Raw genomic sequence first — 10,098 nt, 5'->3', positions numbered from 1 at the left:
TAGACATTTGGAAGTGAATATGGAAAGTGATTCTGTTAGCAAATAGTGGAGATTATCCCAGGAAAATGTCATTTAACTTTGACCTCAAGCTCAATAGCTTTGTAAGAAAAATATTTGTGTGATCAAGTGATGCTTATGTCATCATTTCAAGGAGGAACAATTCCTCAAAATATATCCCACTCTTTAAAATTATATAATTAACTTGATGGATTTATTACGTAATCAAAATACATAAAACCATGAGTGACACAGAAAAAAAAAGGCTCCTTCTCTAGACCTATTCATATCTGCCTTAGTTCCCAATAATGATACCAGGATCTAGTCCTAAATTAACAAACTTCAACAAAATGTATGGAAAACCAAATTCATTGATTGTATGCTTAAACATCCATAGACATTATAGTCGTATTTCAATTCTGACCAATTAATCTCTCATTGATTTACCCGGAAAGAGTAAACAAAAAAAAAGTTCACCACTCTTGACCGTGGCCTTAACATAGAAATCATTCTACAGCAATTCAGGAACCAAGAACATTCCAGTTGTTTCCCCTCTTCCCTTTTCAACTTTAGGCTGGCCTCAAACCTTGTAGGATCCCTCATCTTCCTTGGCTTACCTTCTTCTCAAGTGTTTAAGAAAATATGATACACAAAATACTACATTTGTTTAGCATTCCACCACAGGGTCAGCTACTTGATGCCACTGTGATCACGATGAAATACAAGTCTCTGGGCATTTTTTCCGGCTGAAAATTATAATTGTCTGCATTCAGATCACTCTTCAAAGCATTAGCTTCACACTTTGATTTCAGCTGAAGTTTAAAAGCTACCAACTATTCTTTTCTTTGCAACTACTTCTTGGTTACCAACTGTAGTGAAAAAGGTACAATCTATAAGGGATAAGTAAAAACTTCTTAACTTACTTCTATTTGGAAAAACATGAGAGCAAAAAGTATTAAAGAAAACTAATTGGTAATCCAGCCAACCAGGATAATTCAGAGATAGATGTTTAAAGATATATACAAAGCAGAATTGAGGGAGATGACTATTCTAATCTTGTCCTAGTTTTTGTTGTTGTTGTTTTTTGTTTGTTTGTTTTTTTAAGGATAACATCCGTTCCAATTTTTTTGCAAGTAGAGTTCCTTATTGCTTCTAGCTCATTAACTTTCCACTATCTCTCCCAGAACAACCCATCTCACCACTGTTTTGCATATGGGAGGAGTAAACAAAACCATGACATTTTAAGGCATGATCCCATGGGGCCTTCAAGAAGTTTATATTTCACTGGAAACTCTGAGAATCTTTTGCCCAGCTAAAAGGAACATCTGCTTCCCCTTAGCAACTTTAAATACACTTTGATCCTGACATCTTTCAATATCACCACACGATATATTTGAGGTTTTCCTGAGTAAAATGGGAGAGAAGAGTGACATTTGAGTTGGGGGTAAAGTGCCACTTTCCAGGAGACATTTAACTAAAGCTTTTGCTTAGGAATTAAAAAAAAAAAAAAACGGGTTTAGTGTTGCTTATTCTTGGTTCTTCCTTAGAAACCTTGTTCTGCAATAACACTCAGGATCTATGTAGCATTTTTAAAACATTAAACAAATTACTCCTCAACCAACCTTTTGTCAGGAGTCAATTAGGTAGAATATAATTTGTAGATGGAAAACCAAGAAATGAGCAGGCTGAATTAGAATTCAGATGTATACTCCATGCGTCCCATTATCCCTCTCCCCAGACCACCAAGAGTTTCCATATGTCAGCATAATTTTAGTCAAGATCATCTAGTAGCATTACTTTGTGATCAATGTCTAGTTCAAATTTAAAATGTTCTACCAATTACATTACTTTGGGTTCCTTTATTTATTAGTTCATTCCAAAAGCAACTACTGAGTACAGAGTAACCTTTTAGACTTTTAGTTCATTTTTATTAAATTAAATAATAATCTAGCTCAGGGATCAGAAAACTATAGCCCCCGGACCATATTTTTGTAAATAAAGTTGTACTGGAGCACAGCCATACCCATTTGTTTAAATATCGTCTATGATTGCTTTTTTACTGTAACAGCTGCAATGAGATTGAAGTTTGATTCAATAGTTGTAAGAGAGATTGCATGGCTCATCAGCCCCAAATATTTACCATGTGACCCTTTACAGAACAAATGTCCCAACCCCTGTTCTAGTTCAGTGATTTCTAAACACCTTGTCTAGCTGCATGTGGATCTCCTAAGAACCTGGCTAAAGGCATATCCTTCACCCAAGAGATTCTGATTCAGTAGGTCAATGGGAGGGTCACATAGGAATCTATACTTTTAAAAACCTCTTTCAGGTGACTGACGGGGTTGTATAACTCCATTTGAGGAATGCTGCTCTAGGCGATACATTTAAGGGTATTCAAGAGACAGAATTTTTTTTTTCAAATGGGAGGAGTGCCCATGGGATGAGATTAAGGAAAAGCTTCTTGGAGATAGTAATTATCTGCAAGTTTAGACCAATTTGGATTGGTAGAGAGAAAAACCAGAATTTATTCCAGGCAGTGGAACAAATAGTATGAGCCAAGAAATGGAGATGGAAAGGAACAAGGATGAGCGAAGTGTACAGTAAGGAAATAGGTCTAACCAAAGACAGGGTATCACCAAGGAGCCAGGAAAGAAAGGATTTCATTTGTATAGAGCTGGGAATCAGAGCAATAGATGCCTTTTAAGCCTACTGAAAAACACTTTCAATCTAAATTAATAGTTCAAGATCTGCAAGTTGCAATGGAGCTGGGCCAGCTAGGCATTTTATCCAATCTCTCTGATAAACAATGGAGGACATTTGTAATAATGTGGGTGAGGGTCAGGGTACAGAATTAACACTTCAGAATTTGAACCTGCAACTTTAACCTCATGTCTTCAAACTTTAACATGCATCAGCAACACTTAGAGGGCTTGCTAAAACTCAGAGAGCTGGGTTTCACCTCCAGAGTTTCTGATTCAGTAGGTCTGGGACAGGGCCTGAGAATCTGAATTTCTACCAAGTCCCTGGATGATGTTAATAGCGCTGGGCCAGGGACCACGTTTTGAGAACAACCACTGTAAACAAATGGGAGCAATGACTGGAAAAGAGGAATCATATAGCGTGCCTGTAAATACGCTTTGTCATGTTGAAGCCCACTCAGCTGTATGGCTGATGAACCAAGGCAAATGCACTACCTCCTTTCAGGTTTGAACTTTAGAGGTCATCACCAGTTAGGATGGAAACTAACTGAAATCACAGGATCATAAATAATAACAGAACTAATAATTGAATAGGCCTCAGATATCATTTAGTTCAACCTTTCATTTTATAGACTAGATGGAAAAACTGAAAATCAGAGAGGTTACATGGCTTAACTGCCCCCAGTTCCTAATGGCAACTCGAGGGTTTTGTTCTTCAGCAGAAACCTACATAATAAAAATGGGTGATATTCAATATTAAGAAAATAAACTAAGATTTAGTCCATGCCCCCTGAGTTTACTAAACAGCTTACATATGGCAACAATACACAAACTCTGATTTTAGTAATTGTACCAAAAATGAAATCTTCATTGAAGGAAAACCCATATTTGCAGAAAACAGACAAATAATAATACTGCTACTCAAGATCAGAAATCGTTTTGGGTCCTATGAATAATTATTCTAAAACTTATTGCTATATTACCGAGTACCTTTAAAAGGCAAACCATCACATTACAGTTTCTGACTATATTTAGTTTTTGACTGTTTTGCTGAATTTCAAGTGCAAGGAAATGGAAGCTTGATTCAGGTTCAAGTCCTAGTCCCTGATAATGGGTAAATGACAACTCAGGTAACAGCTGCAATTGATTGAAAGTGACATATGAGCAGAGATGCTTTTAGCTGCCTCTGGGCTCCCAGGACACTCAGAAATAATTCAGATATGGTTTCTTATCAGCTGGGTATTAGCAGCCTGTAAATATGTATCCCCATTCAGCATAATGGGTTCTGACAGAATAAAAGCCACCTGGAAAACATTTAAATGTCCTTCTTCAAGAGGTTGTTTAGCTACTCTTTCTCTCAAGGGACAACCAATCAACAATACATTATTTCAGTTTGTTAACATGGAGGATGTGTCAGGTTTTTGTTTGGTTTGGTTGGGTTTTCTGCTTGCTTTCATTTGTTTGCTCTGTGCTCTTCATCTGTCTTTTAAATGTAGAGTAAAAAGGATCCGTTTCCTTGTCCAGCCTCACGTCATATGTAGATAAAAATGAGAGTTAATCTTTAATGAAACAGAAAGTAAGTTATATAAAGGCAATTTCCTTCCAGGTTTTACATGATGGCTCTTGTTCATTTTATTGTGCTCATCAACCAGACGGTTATTTATTCATATATCCGTCTAGCATATATTGAACACTGCTACGTGGAAGGCATTTTGACAGATTTAGGTGCCCCCCAACTCCGCCACCTTGTAATTATTGGAAAAGGAGGAGGAGCAAGTAAATACTGCTCCCACACCAGGCACAGTTTGAGTCCTAATTTCCCTTTTGTTTTGTCCTGGTATAATTCCTGTGCTCTGGGTTGGTTAATCATTTTACAAATAAGATTACTCTTCCACCATTTTCAAAGTGGTGAAATAAAGGATTTAATAATTTCTTTGCTTGAAAACTCTAGGCATTATGAAATATTCTATTCTTTATAAGTTAAACACAATTTTCCTCAGCCTGGTATTTTGAGGTATTCTTTTCTCTGATGTTCTTTCCAAACTTATTCTAACCTTGAATGAACCAGCCTTCAAGTCAGGCCCATCTATGCACCTAAGCCTGTGTCAGGAGTACCTTCATTATTGCCGGCTCTCCTTCAACCTGGAATATGCTCCACTGCCACAAAGACTGAGTCCTTCGAAGACCAACTTAAAGTTCAGCCTCCTCTGTTGGGCTCCTTTGGGAAACATGGCAACCCACAATGAGATCTTTCTCCATACTCCCAGGACACTGATTTTTCTACACCATTCATCTGACACATCAAATTCTGTCTTATACTATGAATTATTGTTTTGAAATATGTGTATTATAAGCTCTTTGAGGACAAATAATAAAGCATACATTTCCTTGTATACCTCATAGGGCTTAACAAATTATTAAGTAGTCAGATTTCCTTGAATGGGAGGAGGGTGGTCTCAGGGATGCTTATAGTAATGATCATTGTTAAAGAATATCTACTGGGAATTTTCTCCAGCAGAAAGTGTCCATGGAATCAACTAAGAACCAAAAAAAACCAAAACCTTGAGTTACTGAAGTTAGGTATTAAAAAGGTTAACAAAATTTCTGCAGTCACTGTAGTTAAATTTTAAAGGTTTTATTTTATTTTTTGTTTTTTGGTTTTTGTAAGAAGCTTAGAGAATTAACTGATCTCCTAATGTTACATAATGCAGGTTCACAGTAAGTAGTATTTTCATTCTTCAAAGAACTTTAGAAATCTTTCTGATTAATTAACTCATTAATCACTAGCTAAACTAGCAAGCTGGAAAGAAGATTGCAAGAAGAAAAGCAAATGGTTGTAGCAGTAGCAATCTAAAAACCTAACCAGGGCTTCCCTGGTGGCGCAGTAGTCAAGAATCCGCCTGCCAATGCAGGGGACACGGGTTCGAGCCCTGGTCCAGGAAGATCCCACATGCCGCAAAGCAACTAAGCCCATGCGCCACAACTACTGAGCCTTCGCTCTAGAGCCTGTGCTCCGCAACAAGAGAAGCCACAGCAATGAGAAGCCCGCGCACCGCAACGAAGAGCAGCCCTGACTCACCACAACTAGAGAAAGCCCACACGCAGCAACGAAGACCCAACGCAGCCAAAAATAAAATAAATAAAATAAATTTAAAAACCTAACCATATTCTAGAGAGTTGAAGGAGGGGTTGTTATGCATTTGGTGATGCATCAGCGTTGGGATTTTCATTGTCTGTTCGTTTTCTGGTATGGAGAGAATTTATCTGGCTTTGATATTAGACAGTGTCTTGCTGAATATTGCCTGTTCTTACAAATAGTGCACAATGCCAGTTTTTCACACACTGGATGCTAGGGTTTTTCATTTCATACAGCAGAATGGGATACAAAGAAAACATTATATAGTGCCCTTTATGCTGAAGCACCAAAATGTACTTTAAGAACCATGTAGGAGGGAAATGGGAAGAGGGAGGGGCAGAAGAGATGATTCCCAGTTTTAGTAAATAAACCAAATCCTAGAATTAAAAAGAAGATACTCAAATTGGAAGCTAAATATGTCTGACAATTTTAAACCTAGGATAATGGCAACTTATAAAATTGAGGCTTAAGACAAAACCAACATTCCCAGATCCCTCAACCTATATTTTGAAAGGCATCTATTCAGGTGGTTTCTAATAATTCTGGTGTTGAGATAAACAGGGAGGTGTGAGTGGGTGTAGGGCAGCCTCAGGGTAATGCACGGTCCCACCAATTTACTCACCCTGAAAGCAATTTTAAAATCAATTCAATATTTCCTGGATAGGTTGACGTCACCCTGCTCATATCAGAGTGAAGGACTGAAGAGCTGGCTCTGTGCTCATTAAAATTCTGTATACCACACTATGCAGGAGCCGGTGGCCTATTTTCTGGACAACCATAAAACAAAGTAATAAGTGTTCTTGTCCCTGGGGCCAAGGTGGGGAGAGCAGAGAGGAGTCGTGTGGGATGAGGAGAAAGGGAGAAGGGAAGCATGTAATCTGTTAATGTTTACCAAATTCTAGCAATAAAATTAAGTGTCAGCCATATACAGTTAATAAAGCATCCAAAACACAGAAATGAATTCAAGAGTACTCCAAGAAATCTAATCTGAGGGAAACCAGCCAGGAAGGTTGTGACAGACAATTTAATCTGGGGAAAATGACTTTACACCAAGGAAATTGAAAACACCATTCTCAGTTCTTCTTTTGTGATTTTCATTAAGTAGTTTTTCTTCTCACAACCCATTTATAAAGGAAAATGTCTGTCACCCATTCTGGTACTATTTGCATAAACATAGAACCTAGTTCTTCCAGATATATGTTTTATATATGTATGTATATACGTATATACTGTGTGTATGCATACATACACTTTTATATACACAAATATATGCATAAATATATATCTAACAGGATCCCCGGGTCACGACTGCCATGGTAGAGGGATATTCTGAGGTATGGCTTTGCCGTGACCCTGGGTCTGAGGGTTGCCTTTGTTCTGAAGGAGCAGGGTGGCTTACTAGAGCATTAGAGTTTTATAGACCTGAGGGAGAAAAGTTGCTATCTTTTCCCAATGTTAAGATGCAGCTTTTGTACAATTGTGTCATTCAGCTAGGCCTGCAGAAACCCTGTGGCTCGTCCTCCAGTGAAGGGAGTAAACTTTGCAAAAGGGAAGCTCCCCCATGGACAGATAGACGCTACTCTCAGAGAAATTCACGCCCTGTGCTTTCTTCAGTCCCACCTGATGGGTAAAAGCAGCTGCCCACTGACTAAGAAAAAATGACCTCAAATTCAGAACACGAGTGTCATTCTGTTTTTGACCATTCCATATCAAGTATTCTTTCAACAGGCAAACCCAACTCTAAATATTATTAAAAACTCTAATGAGGTTCCTGGCGTTTCTTCTTCTTTCAGCCACTCTTCACATACACACGCACACAAGGCCAGTGGGACCACGCATGTGGTAAAAAGCAAGATTTTTATTCTAAAAAAGGGCAGGCTGACCTTTCAGAGTTCACCCCAACATAAATGTGCAGGCTCTCATCTCTCTAGAACAGGACTCAGTGTTCAAAGGCAGTGAAAAATTGCCTAAAGACCCAGCTTCCTTGTCCTGCTGGGTCAAGGAGAAAGGAAGATGGGAGAGTCCTTCCAGGAGGGGTTGGCACTGTGCTCACTTGGCATGGAAAGGAACCAGCCACCTCTCTGCCCACGTCCTCTCTTTTCAGAGACAAGCCGGTCTCAGTTCTCTGCTGGAGGCTGCGGCCTGGCTCGGGGCAGCCAGGAGGAGGGCACCTCCTGTGCTGTTGGAGTGTTTGGGGAGGGGAAGTGCGCCATGAGAATTCACGCCACAGAGTCACGTGAAGGGGACACCCCCAGTCCTTTGTCTTCCTGGCCCAGCTCACATCTCCCTTTGAAATGGCATGAGGGCCACAGCCCAGTGGGTCGGGCACAGCATAGTTCCCTAGGACCCAGGGAACAAAGGAGGCTCTCTCTCTTACACCAACTGGGATCAAATCGTAGCGCTGCCACTTTCCCAGCTCTGTGACCTGGGGCAAGTCACTGAACCTCTCTGTGCTTCAAATGCCTCCTCTACAGATTGTGTCAGTAACCGTCCCTCCCTCATCGGATAGCTAGAAAGATTGGATGAGGCGAATTTTGAAGGGCTGAGGAAAAGTGTCTAGAACATCACAGACGTGTGTAAGTGTTAGGGATGATTATCAGACATCTATCCCACCTGACTTCCCATCGACCTGCTCTTGGACGTGGAGGGAAGAGCAAAAGAGAACCTGGCTACCGCACTCACTATCCTACCCTTGGGCCCTGGCAGTTGCAGATCAGGTGGGGCCGGCACTGCCTTCAGATCTCCTGCCCCACCTGCCCCTGGGTTTGTTTCTCTGGAGTGAATGGAAGCAGAGTTGTTGGCTGCCTCTGCTGAAAGGCACAGACATCCTCATTACCCTGAAATAACCTAATGAGGAGAGTCTATAATAGAAGGCACTGGCACTAAGGAAGAACCTGGTCCACTTACTGAATACATGAGTTCAAATTCTGGAAACACTGTTTTGAATGGGCTTTATTATTAACAACATGAGGGAGAAAATGCAACCACTGAGACTTCATTCTTCATCATGGACCCCTACTGCCCATAAATAAAGTGCCCACTCCCCAGGGAAATACGTCAGTGACCTGCAACCCACTTGCCAGGCACCAGGACTGCAGGAGAACTGACCAGGGCGCCAGAGATGTCTGGATCTGAAACTGAAACTGCAATGAAACAGATGTTCCTATAACTCAGACTAAAGAGTCAAGTCTAGAGAAGAACATATGAAGGCTGTTTCTCTACCCTAAGCATATATTTCCCAAACCAAAAATCAAAACCTTGTATATCACAGAAGATTTTTGTATGGCTTCTGGGACTGCCCTTAGTCAATCTTTAAGATAACAGTTTGAATGCCAAAATATTGACCTTTGGGGACTATGAGGGAAAATAAGACAGAATATTGGGCTAACCTGAAAAATTCAGGCACTCTACCATACACATTCACTTGGCAGGAAATAGGAAAATACTTTTAAAGTGGAAACACATATTTATCATTTATAAGGGCGATCCTTTTGTGCTTATCTAGATCTGAGTAGCAAAGAGGAATTAGAGCCTGACCCTGAGTTTCCATGGCGACTCCCAGAGCAACAGTGGACATGGGTAGAATTGTCAAAGGAAGTCACAACTCAAAAGGGACAACAGTCTATATACCTGTTCTCCTTCTTATCCCAGGTCACCCAGAAGGACAGAGCATTCCTTGAGCACCTGTGCTCTATTCAGTGTGCTCCTCGGTTAGAAACAAGGATGATATTCCCCTCACCCCAACAGAGCTTTGCCTAAAAAGTCTCTATAGCATAATAGTAGGTGGCCTTGGAGTCAGACTGTCCAGATTCAAACCTTGTAAACTGGGTAACCTCTTTGAGCCTCAGTTTCAGCATCTGTAAAATGGAAATAATAACCAGCACCTCACTTACTGGAATAACTGTGGTGACATAAGCAAACAGCTTGGCTCATTCTTGACTAAGAATTCAATGAATGTTAGCTGTTGTTGCTGGAAAAGAAAAACAAGATGTGGTGGTACACATCATCATATCAGCATCACCTATGTGCAATTAACAGTCTTCTAGTCCCCTCCTGGAAACTCTGAGAAGCATAAATCCTAAAATTAAATAGCTTTCATATCTTGAAATAGAAAACATAGAAATACAATTTTTTAAATAAATTAAAACAGGCTGGTGCTCAATGAGACAGAAAACCAGAGAGAGGATGGTGTGGCCATTCCTCCCCTGATCTGGGCCAGTCACTTAGCATACGAAAACCACACCCCACATGGAGTCTGAACTCACC

This window comes from Balaenoptera acutorostrata, chromosome 4 (genome assembly GCF_949987535.1).
Source record: "Balaenoptera acutorostrata chromosome 4, mBalAcu1.1, whole genome shotgun sequence".
Taxonomy (NCBI): domain Eukaryota; kingdom Metazoa; phylum Chordata; class Mammalia; order Artiodactyla; family Balaenopteridae; genus Balaenoptera; species Balaenoptera acutorostrata.
Note: the sequence above shows the minus strand (reverse complement) of the source record.